Source organism: Grampus griseus (genome assembly GCF_964374135.1).
Source record: "Grampus griseus genome assembly, chromosome: 16".
Classification (NCBI taxonomy): Eukaryota; Metazoa; Chordata; class Mammalia; order Artiodactyla; family Delphinidae; genus Grampus; species Grampus griseus.
In genome coordinates, this window is record NC_139010.1 from 18,014,930 (window position 1) to 18,028,874 (window position 13,945).

Genomic DNA, 13,945 nt, shown 5'->3' on the forward strand with positions numbered 1-13,945 from the left:
GGCGGGGGGGAGTAAATCCATGGTCATTTGATTGTTTTAAAGGAGACTCAACTTTTACATAAAGAAATTTACTCATATCTTGGGGTGGGGGTGGGAGTGAGCGAGGCAGGAGAGGAAGAGGAAGGAAATAAAGGTACTATATATGCATTTTTCTTATGACTATCAGAATCACTTTCGAATAGACGCAGTCTGAATAAAAACCAAATACATTATATCCATGATACTGCTTTAAAACTTTAAAAATATTCCACCATCTTAAAAACATAGTGGCTTTACTATAAAAGAATCTAAGTTTGGAAAATGAAATAAACAAGGAACTAAGTTGCTAAACTACCTATATCACATGGGGAAATCTTTCTTGCTACAGGCAACTTCTGCGACCATTTGGATGCAAACCAAAGCTTTCGGCACAGACAGTAAAAATCCCCAGGAGATCCAAAGCCGCTGTATTTCCCCCTTCTCCTATTTATGTCTGAAATAAATCTAACATCTTACTAATCATAACTAATAAACACTCTGGGGAAAAACTCTTCAAGATTTTTAATTCAGAATGGCTCTTAAGCAGTTAATTTCTCTATTTAAGAAATTCTTTTTAAAGCTTTCAATTCGATTCATTGAGGAGTCTGTGTTTTGAAAAAGCTAAGAACACAGAGGAATAAATATTTTAAACATGCCTTATTTCTACACTATCCACACCATGAACTAATAAATGATATCTTCTTTCACAAATTAACATGAAAAAAATTCTCTTACACCTCCACCTATTTTCAGTATTTATGATTAGAAAACCTAGTCACAGTAATATCCTCCCCTCCCATGTCCTAGGTCTAACCTTTTAAGTACTACATATGTATCAAAAGTATTTTTACTGGGGTGAGAAATTACATTTTCAAAACAGACATTCCCCCATTATTTAGCTATCTCCTGCTACTGTTGCCATCTAACATTTTCCATTTACCATAACTCAATTCCTTAGTGTAATATGTAACATTTTCATATTATATCTTTGTTTAGTTTTTAGTAAACTAGAAAACACTGGCACCTTCTCAGGAGAACATTTAATCCTTGAACTTTATCAAATGCTCTATTTCTTTTTAAACAGTACCGAGTCGGATCAACTTGGGAAGGTTAACAAAAAGGTCTACAAAAGGTATTATCTAAGTGGCTAAAGATACAATTCAATTAAGTAGGATCTGGAAAAAAAGTAAACTTCTCCAGTCTTGAGTGCCTCTTTCTTACGCAAATAATACAGGTGGTTTGCATTTCCTATGAGAACTAGTCATTTTATAATATGAAAAACATTCTTGTGAAGAGAACCTCTCAGAACTCAGCTTTTTAAGGTAGGTCAGAGTTCTAACGGTAAATTTCAACAGGCCAATTTATCATAATTTAAATTACTGAGTTAGAAAAAACAAAGGTTTAGTTTCTAGGCTAAAATAAAGAATTTCTCATTTTAGGGTATCTAAACTGAAAGCCACTGGTAGAATTTAGCTATCAGAAATGTTAAAAGACTGGTTTATAATGGTCTATTTCTGATACATGAAGACTTATAATAACCATGTACAAATGGAAGTCAAAAGTATACCATGCTTCTTAAATATTAGTAAACAGGGCCACGACCTGCAAATTTTAAAATGTGCAATTACTTTTAAACTAAAAATATGTTCCCACCAAGTGCCGATAAATACTTTTATAGTACTTGTTAAAGAAATGTTTTAATATATATTAAACAAGCAACCCTAAAAATATGCAACTGTTCGTACTTTATGGAAAAATTAAAGACAAACAACATACAAAGCTAAGAGTTAAAAATACATCCTGATTCCCTAAAGTGGCAAGTCAATGATGTAACCATTATTAACTTTTGTATCCAAGTCAAACATAACCATTTCAAAGACATTATTAGCTTAAAAATAAAAAATATTTAAATAAAAGCGAATGGATCCTACAGATTTTTATGTAGTAAGTATTTCATGGGTCTAGGTGCACTGGAATGTAAAGTAACTAGAACTCATGCATAGCTAAGTAATTCAAGACTCTAAAGATATACCATTCTATGAGGAACTTCCACAGCCTAAGGGGAAGCAAGGAGCTACCATCTGATGAAAGTCACAGTAGAATATGGCCCTAATCATAAAAAGACTATTATTCTAATGCTGAAAAAAGCCTTTGAAAATCCAAATTAAAACTACCAATTAAACAAAACACTTTTTCAATTTTATTAATGGATTGGGAGTTCTTTTAAGGTCCTTTGTCTTTGTTAACTGTACTTTAAAAATAGTATAAAGCCAAAATAAATAGTTGAGAGTCTGCATTTCTAGTAGGGCCTACCACGCTATAGGAAGAATGCTTAGAACAACTGTATCCTGTTTGGGGCTCCATGCTGCACCACATTCCATTCACATGAGGAAGAGGCGAACAGATGAGCCCTCCTCGAAAATACATTTTTAAAATAAATCAGCTGCAGTTCTCAAACATAACTCAGCTGCTCAAACAAACCATGTTAAAGCTCATCATTTAACATTTAATTGGAAATTCATGGAGTTTATGTCTACAGTCTGAGTTTCTAACAATCTCCAGTTAACATTTAACAATTCCTTTTCCAAGTGAAAAAAATCAGGCTCATTAACTACAAAAATCTGATATAAATCTCCCTAAAGGAATACTAAAGCAGAAAACAATCTAGGATACATTTCAGAAGTCAAGGTTTAGTCTTAAAAAAAAAAAAAAGACTGGAGTGACTCGAAAGAACAAAGTCCAAATTCCCACCCAAGCAGGTCTATTGAAAAACACAGTACTGTTAGAAAACAAGTTGGGGGTGGGGAAAAGAATACACCACAGAAGAAAACCCTCACAAAACAAACACCCCTACTTCCCTTAACACATTATATTCTAAAACCCTAATCTAAAACATTTCTGCTATAATACTTTAAACAACTGAGGTCTTTTTTTTTATCTTTACAGTGTTATGAAATTACTGCACACACAATAAATCTCCTCCTAAACAAATGAAATCGTTAAAAATTCTTAAAACTAAGAACACTAAGGCTGGATCTATAAAAGACAGTGACCTTAATTCCTAAGGCTGAGAAGCAAAACCAAATGTAAATTAAGACAAAAGAAAAAGGAAGCAGAAAAATACAAACCGTACTTTGTTCTTGAGAATTTTAAAGTATCTTTAAATCTCATATATCCACGACAAGGCTTTAAAGGTCAAGAAGTATTGCTGACATTTCCATTTTGTTCTTGAGCAGTATTTTTTTTTAATCTAACCTAAATACTTCTTAAGTCTTAAAAAATCACAGGCAAATGTCTCTCAAACCAAGCATTTCTAAGCTTACTTGCAGCGTCGTCATTGTATAGTAAGAAAAGCCAAGACCACAGAACGAAGCAGAGGCTGTAACCTAACAAGTCTCCGACGAGCAAATGACGATTTTCTGTCTGCTCCGGCTCGGTCCTGGCAGTGATGAGGATTACAACTCGCTCTTTGTCATCAGCACTGTGGTGTTAACGACTAAGAAATCCTGCAGCTGAAGCACTACTGCATCCTCCGATCTGGGTCAGGATAATTTCTCCCGAGGTCGCTTATATAACCAGTAAGATACTCCAAATAGAGAGAACAGCCATCCATCAGCTAGAGAAAGCCTTTTCCCACTGTACTCTGCGTGGAAACACACTGCAGTAGCTTCCAACAGTGCAGACACCCAAATGAGAACGACTACTTGGCTTAGGACACACTGAGAGAAGGGAAGAGGCGGTGCTCTGTAAACTGTAACTAATCCTCCGTCACAGGTGCTGATGGAGTCACTTCCAGCACGAGTCACATTACTGGTGATTACTCATTTGGCTGCGCCATAGAGACTGGCTCATAATTTTAACAACAGACAAAGACAGACTAGTGGCGAGACTGAGAGCTCAAGTTTACTGTCTCCTTCATAAAGCAAATGCAAATACAAAGTTTTTGCTTTCCAGATTTACCAAGGGGAGAAAGTGCAGAAAACAAGTAATGTGTAAATATCTCTCAAGCTGGAAAAAATAAAGCATAACTTTAAACCATCAAAAATACTTTCAAGTGTGTTTTCAAGTAAATAGTTTATTTTTAGTTTAATCATTTCTCCTTAGAAATATACTGACATTTCTAAAAATGCAGGGAAGAAAACAGTTTAACATTTCTGGAGTAATTAAGTTAAATCAAATGACATAACCAACAATCTCACTGACACTTAACTCAAAGGAAAAACGAACCGGTAATGTTTATTTTGGCAGATTAAAAAATATTCCTGAAACATTTTCATTGTTTATAAAAATAATTTAAATAGTTTACAGTTATAAAAACCTATAATGGCCACACATGGCTACTGAGCACCTGACATGTGATTAGTCTGAATTGAGATGTGTGCTGTATGTATAATAAACACACTGAATACAAAGAATGTCAGATATCTGCAAGGGCAAGAAACCATTCACCTTTTTTTTTTTGAGACAATGAATACGACTTTATTCGGAAAGCCGGCAGACCAAGAAGGTGGCAGACTAGTGTCTCTGAAACACCATCTTCATTCACCTATTTTTTAATGATGTTTGTGAATGGTCTTTTATTATAAATTTGTCCCAATGTTAGGTATCTCAATTTCAACAAATTTAAAATTTTACACTGATTTTTTTAAACACCGCACACACAACCATTTTATCAAATTATGTTAAAAGAAAAACTTCCAGCCACCAGCCAATGCCCTGTCCCTTTAAATCTATTCCAGATGTATCAATTTCATTTCAAAGAAAACATCAGGTTAACTACTGAAAAGCAGATATTTTAAATTTAGTCTATTATGGATTGCACTTAAAATCTCAATCAATCCTGTTTTAAGGATGAAAGAGAGGGGTAATGATTATTCAATGAATGTTAGTAAAGGGACTTCCCTGGTGGCACAGTGGTTAAGAATCCACCTGCCAATGCAGGGGACACGGGTTCGAGCCCTGGTCTGGGAAGATCCCACATGCCGTGGAGCAACTAACCCCGTGCACCACAACCAGAGAAAGCCAGCACACAGCAATGAAGACCCAACGCAGCCAAAATATAAAATACAGCATCCCAATAATTCATTCATAATTAATTACTTAAGACGTGAACATAAAACATATATGGAATTAAAAGAATTCAATGTAAGTTTCCAGAAGAACAACGAGTAATATGGCAGCCTTATTCTGAGCCACAAACAACCTCAAATGTTTGATTCAGATTATTACATTATAGACTATCAAATTTTAAATATACATCATACTACTTTTCTACAATTTACTGTACATTAGAGAATGAGTTAAATACTTCACAAGATTCATCTTACAATCTCACATAAATTCAAGTTTGACTATATGTGTTGTTATTAACTTAAAAACATGTCTTTGTTCCTCAAGTACTATTAGTCCCCTACAGAATCAAACAGCATTAAGACCTACACTTAGCTAACAATCCAAATGCCACAATATTTATATATTGCTAATGGTACATAATTCAATAATTTTTATAAAATCAAAATAATGTCAATACTGAAAAACCATTCACTTTTATTTCATACTACATCAGAGCTACATTAAAGTTAGATGCTTCTCCATTGATATAAATACTACATAGTTGATTCTTAATGCAAATAAAGGGTACAAGTGCAACTAGTTGAAAACCATAAATATCTTTTTAATATTTAAATTGGCCTTGATAAATATTTTTATAAATATATGAGTGTGAGTTTGGTCTGGTACGCTGGCAAATTTCTAACACAAATAAAAATAGTGAAGTAACAATACAGAGAAACCACTTGGTAGCAAGCGTTAAGTTGCTCAGCTTTTACATCAAGTCTCCTTAATTCTCTCTTGTTCTTACAACTCATAAGGGATGGTATTAAATATCACCTTCCAGACAGCGAAAAGCACCAATTTGAGGCGAGGAGCATTTCAGTCCTTTAAACTGGTTCTTCTTATGGCTTATACCTTCCTTAATGAATTAAGGAAGGAAGTTGAAGAGCTACTGTTAAAATTTTTTTTTCTTTCTTTTTTTTGGTTGGGTAAAAGGTCTTTTCTGGCAGCCTAACCAGGCTAGAGGAAGAGGAAACTACTCCAGTTACTGCCCAGAAATACACATCTCTGACTTCCTTCCTTTTTAGCTGGTTTCTAGGTTACAAGCTGAATAAGTCAACAGAGGTGAGAAAGTAAACAGAGGCTTAAAAGGAAGGCAACACTGTATGGCTATCTGAAGAAAATCTGTTCCTTCCAATAACTGTAGAACCTTTTTACATGTAATTAAGAGTTAAACTAGCATTTTAGTCCCATTTATCTTGGGCTATCAAAGAAATAAATCCCTCATCTTTATAGATATGGAAGCCTAAACAAACAAGTGGATTTCTCCAAGTATACAGACTTTACAAAAAACCAAAAACCTCTAAGTTTCAGTGGCTTATTAGCATTTTAAGTATTTCTTTTTTAGACATAAGGATAGGAAAACAAGAGAAACAATAGTAGTTAAAAGAGGATTTGGATTTGATATGGCCTTATTTGAAGGCTGACTAGATTCAGGAAAATACTTTTCATTATGCCCTATTGCCCTATAAATCTATGAAAATATATAATGAAACGTGTAATGAAACTCTCGCATCATGGTAGTGCCCAAATGATTAACTTCTTCACATTAATAAATCCATGTAGATCTTCCAAGCACTGCAAAGGTTGTGTAGCAGTTTCGTACCTTCAATAGACCATGAAGTTCCAAGAGGATCTCCAGATGATACAGACATAATCTTGATTTTTAAACTCTCTTCTCTCCCTTAAGCATGCAGGACATTCATTCAACCAATATGCATGGGATGTCTTCAATTAATGCACTTTTCCCTCCTTTGTTACCTATATCCTTGATAACTGCCCCAGTCATTAAGAGGAAAGTTGTGCAACAACTGAATGTGTTCATTTTTTAACTTGGTAAATATCACATCATAGGTTCTATGACATACAGTTGACTAAGAAAAATCATTGTTGATAACACAAAAACACTACACAAATAGTCTCTGTGACTGAATAAGCATTATGGCTGAATTCAGTGTCCTTTCTTTTATTTTTTCCTTCTAGTCTTTCTGAGTACTAATAAAGCACATACTCTTAACTCGAGTAGTTTTATCAGTTTGTCATATCTAGGACTTCTCTTTCAGAATCTCCCTGATCAGTTTTTCTTCCTCCCAATATTATGAGGTTTCACTTAAAGTCATCCCTCTGTATCTGTGAGGGATTGGTTCCAGGGCCCAGGAAGACATCAAAATCCTTGAAGGCTCAAGTCTCTCATATAAAATAGCACAGTATTTGCATATAACCTACCCACATCTTCCCATAAACTTTAAATCATCTCTAGATTACTTATAATCTTAATATAAATACTATGTAGACAGTTGCCAGGTGCAAGGCAAATTCAAGTTTTGTTTTTGAGAATTTTCTGGAATTTCTTCTTCTGAAATTTTCCACGGTTGATTGCATCCTCAGATGCAGAATCCGCAAATAGGGAGGGCTGACTGTACTTTTCTTTCTCTACCACTTCACAGGTGTGTGCCATTGAGATAACCAATTTTTCTTTCCACAAATAATTCCAAACTATATTTTTAGACCTAAATTTTCACCTTCTAACCTGTATTTTATACTGTTACTAGGACACAGCCATACATGTACCCTGTCGCCACATAAAGCCAAATATGTCGAGAATTAAATATTTAACCTTCTTTCCTAAGTTATTCACGCTTCTTTCAAAACCACTAGAAATATTATCACAACTTCAGAAGTAGTTACCTCAAAATTCATTAATACAGTAATCATGCTTGATGATTTACTTTGGTTCCCTTGCTCATATTATAATATTCTGAATACTTGATAGTTTTTCCTTTAAACCTCTGTCAATAATATGTAATTTTTTTTGGTTTTGGGTTTTTTTTTTTTTTTTTTGCGGTACACGGGCCTCTCACTGTTGTGGCCTCTCCCGTGTGGAGCACAGGCTCTGGATGCGCAGGCTCAGCGGCCATGGCTCACGGGCCCAGCCGCTCCGCGGCATGTGGGATCTTCCTGGACCGGGGCACGAACCCGTATCCCCTGCATCAGCAGGCGGATTCTCAACCACTGCACTACCAGGGAAGCCCTAATATGTAATTTTTAAATAAATTATTCCATAACTTTAATATGACTTTGATAAAAATACCAATAAGATTTTTTGGAAGTAGACAAATCAAATTTATGGAAAAGCAAATATAAAGAAAAGAAAAATACAAATCAATGATAGGAAACTAGCCCTAAAAGATACATCAAATATCAATGCTCTAATTAATACAACAATGGGAAACTAGAACATACATAAATAATAATCAATGGATACTTTAAAAAGTCCCAAAATAGCATCAGGTAAGTACGGGAATTTACTGTAAAATGAAGGTGGATTTTCAAATCCGAGGCAGTAAAATGAGAATCAGAAAATTTAATACAAGAAAGATAGTTGTTAAAATAGAAATGGAACTTTAGAGATTAATCTCATTTTTACAGAGGAAGAAATGGACATTCAGAGAGATTAAGTGATTTTTTTCATCAAAATACTTCTTTGTAGAAGCCCTGGGACTAGAAACTGGATTTCCTAATTCATAGCTGAATGAATGATTTTTACATTGTAAGATGGTGTGAAACAACCATATTGTTTTCATGCTTGTTGCCATGAGGCAGCAGAGAGCAAAGTGTTTTGCTATCTGCTGAATAAAACTTCAAACTTTGAACTTAAAATGGAGGAAACTGAAACTAGTCTAGAAGAAAATGCAAGATTATATACTACCAAGGAAAAGAGGTAGAGCATAATAAACTTATCTATTTTTAATATGCTTTACTGACACTTGTCACCTATCAGAAAGAAGAAACAACCAGGATTAGGTAAACCATTCAACATAAGAGTTTCTAAAGCTATATTCTGAAAAACACCATTTGAGAAGACAATAAAACACTAAGAGTTAAAAGAAAAAGCAAGTTTAATTTAATTCCTATTTTGTCACTATTATTTCTATCAAGAAAAAATATTTTTAATGTAGAAAGTGTAAACTAGGGATTAAAAATAAACTAAACCATAAAAAACAGATATAGGATCCTTTTTGCTTTGTTTCAAGAAACAACTAGTTTTCCTTATAAATAACATAATTACATTAGAGAATAATTTGGAAAACAAAAGAAATGGGTGAAAAAAAGGATCCCATGGTTCTAACCATGAACTCAGCCAGTTAAGCATGTAATTGCTTTTTCCACACGTATGTATATTTGTTACCAAGTTTTAAGGCACATATAATTTATAAGTTGCTCATTTCACTTAGTATTTCTTTTGGGGGGCAGGGGCGGCTGTGCCATGTAGCTTGCAGGATCTTAGTTCCCCAACCAGGGACTGAACCCAGGCCCCTGCAGTGAAAGCAGAGAGTCCTAACCACTGGACCGCCAGGGAATTCCCCACTTAGTACTCTTTTCATGTTATTACATTGCCATCATTTAAAATAGCTATCTAACAAATACTTAATAATCAAGCAAATGAACATTAAGTTTACTCTGCTTTTTCTCAGTGTTGGATATTTAGGCCTTCTTCACTTCTCTACTATTAGAAAAATAATAGGAAAATCTTCCTGCTTTTGTTAAACAACCAAAATTCCAAGTTTAGAGGGTTCAAATAAATTACATGTTAGAATATTAAATTGACAGATATAAACTCAGAGCCATTACTGGCAATCTTTGAAAAAAACCATGACATTATCAAGGTATTAGAGAGAGGTATCTATTAATATTTATAAAGGAGGAAAGGGGCAATTTAGAAAAAAAACTACATGCTAGTAAATGAACTCCAGAAAAACTCTAAGATGGATAATTAGAATCATGAAAAAACAAACAAACAAAAAACCCCACACAGTCATAGTTACTAAGAGACAAATATACTCATTGAGAATAATTTGTCTTTTAATAAAAACAAAGGTTACTTTCACCAAGAAAATTTGCAATACGTAAGTCAATGAAATATGGGCTAGATGACAGTTCTTGGTACATTTGTACCTAGTTAAATAGTACTGAATAATAGTACTGCTTTTAACCTATAATATAGCATCTCTTCACCTTTGGTCTTACACACTATCACTTGAAGGCTGTCTTTATTTGCAAATTAATAAATGACAGAATGATTCCAAAATATATCTCACAAAAAATGCAATTAAGAACTAGATTACTCCCAAAGTTAATAATCAAAAGGTTAGGTTCTATTTTTAGGTTGAAAAAATCAACTATATAGGTAGAATGTAAGGGAGATCTAGCTTCCTAGAAATTCATATGAAAGAATCCGGGAGGATTTCAAGACACTAAGCCAATAGAAGTCATGTTTGTTTGTTTGTTTTTGCGGTAAGTGGGCCTCTCACTGTTGTGGCCTCTCCCATTGCGGAGAACAGGCTCTGTACGCGCAGGCTCAGCGGCCATGGCTCACGGGCCTAGCTGCTCTGCGGCATGTGGGATCTTCCCGGACCGGGGCACGAACCCGTGTCCCCTGCATCGGCAGGCGGACCCTCAACCACTGCGCCACCAGGGAAGCCCAAAGTCATGTATTTTTTAAAAAGAGAGGACAGAGCGGTGACAAATCAAATTTTGACACAAAGTACCCAGACCAAGGGAGGTACTGGTCCCCTTAGATTTTGCACTGGTCATACCATCTCTGAATATCTTGATCAACTTGGGACATCATAATAGAAGAGGAACGATTACAAACTGTGATGTGTCGACACTTAAAAATCATGAATTATTAGGATCATTTGAAGGAATGGAGAAGAGGAGAGCAAACAATAATTAACTATGTACAATTATTTAAAGGGTTGGGTAATTTGAAAAGGAAGAAGCTTGTAAGTAAAATTTCCATGAAGGCCAATTCTAGCTCAGCACAAAGAATGTACAAATTTTTAATAATTAAACACCATCAAACCAAGGGACACTTACTCATGAAGTAGTGAGCTTCCAATAACAAGAAGCACTCAAGAAGAATCTGGATGAAAACTAACTTGGCAAGCTTGTCCCTGATGGATCCCATTTCTGGCTTTGGCAAGGGGTTGTTTATGAAATATCAAAGATTTTTTCCAATTCTAAGATCTAATACTGTATTCATTAAGCAATTTAATGTTTAAGAGCAAAGCGAAGATAAACAAAATTAAACCAAACTTTTCATAAACACTGCTACTGCTGCTTTTGCATATAAGAAAGCATAAAAAGGGTACTGCTGAATGTTCATGTATTACTGACATAAGGTGGCAGAATTAAAAGTAAAAAGTAACATCTCCCATTTTAGAATAAATTAAGTTAACCAAGACTTGTTCTGCTTGGCAGAAATAACTACATGGGAGACTTTTGGGGCACAGAATTTCTGTAATCCACAGATCCTTCATCTCTTACGTTGAAAAAGTAAATGTAGGGCTTCCCTGGTGGCGCAGTGGTTGAGAGTCCGCCTGCCAATGCAGGGGACACGGGTTCGTGCCCCGGTCTGGGAAGATCCCACATGCCGCGGAGCGGCTGGGCCCGTGAGCCATGGCCGCTGAGCCATGGCCGCTGAGCCTGCGCGTCCGGAGCCTGTGCTCCACAACGGGAGAGGCCACAACAGTGAGAGGCCCGCGTACCGCAAAAAAAAAAAAAAGTAAATGTAATTTTGTGAGAATAAAAAATATTACAAAATTAAATCTACTCAACCATAAATGCAAAGCATGTGTTAAAATGCTAATAATCAAAATCACAGAAGAAATTCAAAGTTAAGCTAAATAAAATATTTTAAAATATTTCTTCCAATTTTTATTAATCATTTCACTGCTTGTACTCTTGGAAACTTGAATAGGATATCTATTTCTTTATTGGTTTTGTTCATTTCTGTCTGGCAAACATCTGTTACTTGTGAAGCACAAGTCAACAAAGCCTCTACAATTATTTCTCCATTATCTCCTTTTTTGTCAAAAACTATGATGATGTCAGCAACAATCTGGAAGCGGAATTTTTCAACTAACAAGGAGGATTCACGACTTCCATTAAGTATAATAGAGTAGCTATTTTGGTTATTTTTTAAATTAATACATTTTAGGTGATAATGATCCATATGCTAAGTAGTATTTAGATTCAAAATATGGTAATACCAAAGTTATCAAAGTTTCAAGCATATTTCGTTAAGTATTATAACTTATGCCAACATTTTGACAGGCCTGAAATAACAAAGTACTAACTACAATGCCAAGTTAAAAGGCTACAATGGAAGAGAGAATTTCACATAAAGACTTTGGCACTAAAGTGTTTTCTTTGAATTACTAACAAATTATGATTCATTGAAAATGAACTTTCCTTCCCTTCTAACATATTACAGGACAAATGAAAGTTTATATTGGAAGAAAACCCACAAAAACAAAACAAAAAACCCCAGAGAAAACGAATACCCATAACCTAATTTCAGGTCAATAACCACTAATATAATTTTGCTACACTTCCTTTAAAAGAAATCCCTCCCCTGGAAAGCTCTGTTTTCTTAATTTAGGTCAGTTCCTGTTTCATTGAGGACATCTCCCTCTAAGGGGATGAGGCAACAAAAGTCCTAAGGCTAAGTGGGGAGGGAAAAAGCTAAGGTCCATTAGTGATGCCCAGAAGCCTTGCTTAAGTTTATCTCTGTAGAGAGAGAGGAAAGTTTCACAATTAGACTCTTCATGGATAATAGATTCCTTCCAGGATCTTAGTTTCCTTCAAAGTTTCAGACAGCCTGTAAGCAGTCTGGACAAATAAACTTCTTTGGGACTCCTGTGGATTTAGCAGTGTTTTATAGCTTTTCAAACAGTTGTTTTCTCCTTAGGGATCTGAAAACTTCTCTGCATTGACCACTGACCACCTGTTTTTAAGAGCTTTTTAAAGTAGAACAGTTTTTCCTGATTTCAGGAATCCTTAGGATCATCTTTCCTTCTTCCCAACACATTTAGGTCAAACTTCGAGCTGTATTCTACTTGGCCTTGGATAACATGAGCATACTCAAAAGGTTACATGATTTAGCTTAAAAAAAAAAAATCAAGTCATTTAAATGGTCATGGAACTATGAATTTTTCTACTCTGATGGGGAGAAATGCTACATAAGGAAGCAACTGCTAAAACACAACAAACTACTGAATGTAACAAAAAAGAAGCAAACTCACAGATACAGAGAACAAACTAGTGGTTACCAGTGGGGAGAGGGAAGGGGGAGGGGATTAAAGATACAAACTGTTATGTATAAAATAAGCTACAAGGATATACTGTACAATACAGGAAATACAGCCAATATTTTATAATAACTATAAATGGAGTATAACCTTTAAAATCTGTGTGGTAACATATAATATCAACTATACTTCAATAAAAATTTTTTTTAAAAAGAAGCAATTGCTTATGAAACAGATTTATCAATGGGTCAACTAAAAATGCCTGTGTACTTTCCACTGCCACTTGCTTTGCCAGCAAGGAGGGAGTTTTCTTTACCATTCTCTTACAGTAGTGTACTAGATTGAGCTTTGATAAGCTTCATTAAGTTTATTACTACATTAATTGGTAAAGAATCCTGAAAGGTTTACTTTACTTCCAGAGCTTAATGCTGAAGGCACAGTGTTAACCACAGTGTTAACTGTCCTTAAAACAGTGGTTCTCAAAGGACAGACCTCTGTCCAGCTGCATCAACAGTATCAAGTAACTAGTTTAAAATGCAAATTCTCAGGCTTCACCCCTACCAGAATCAGAATTTCTGAGAGGTAGGGCCTAGAAATCTGTGTTTTAACAAGTCCTTGGGTAATTCTGGAGCACCTTGAAGTTTGAGAACCAGTGGCTCATAGCAAGTGTTCTTAAACTCTTTGGGGTCAGTGTACTCCCAGAGTCTGATGAAAGCTAT

The 13,945-nt window shown here is 35.0% G+C and overlaps 1 protein-coding gene across 4 annotated transcripts in view; it reads right to left on the reverse strand.

Moving 5' to 3' along the window:
* Nucleotides 1-13,945, reverse strand: part of JMJD1C (jumonji domain containing 1C) — a 211,182-nt gene that overhangs the window by 72,064 nt on the left and 125,173 nt on the right. For 2 of the 4 annotated variants that reach the window (XM_082673269.1, XM_082673268.1), the window contains exon 1: nucleotides 3,152-3,504. The exons of the other annotated variants lie outside the window; for them this stretch is intronic. The gene's annotated coding sequence lies outside the window, so the exon portion shown is untranslated. Of the gene's footprint in view, nucleotides 1-3,151; nucleotides 3,505-13,945 lie in introns of those variants that run through there. 4 annotated transcript variants of the gene reach the window in all.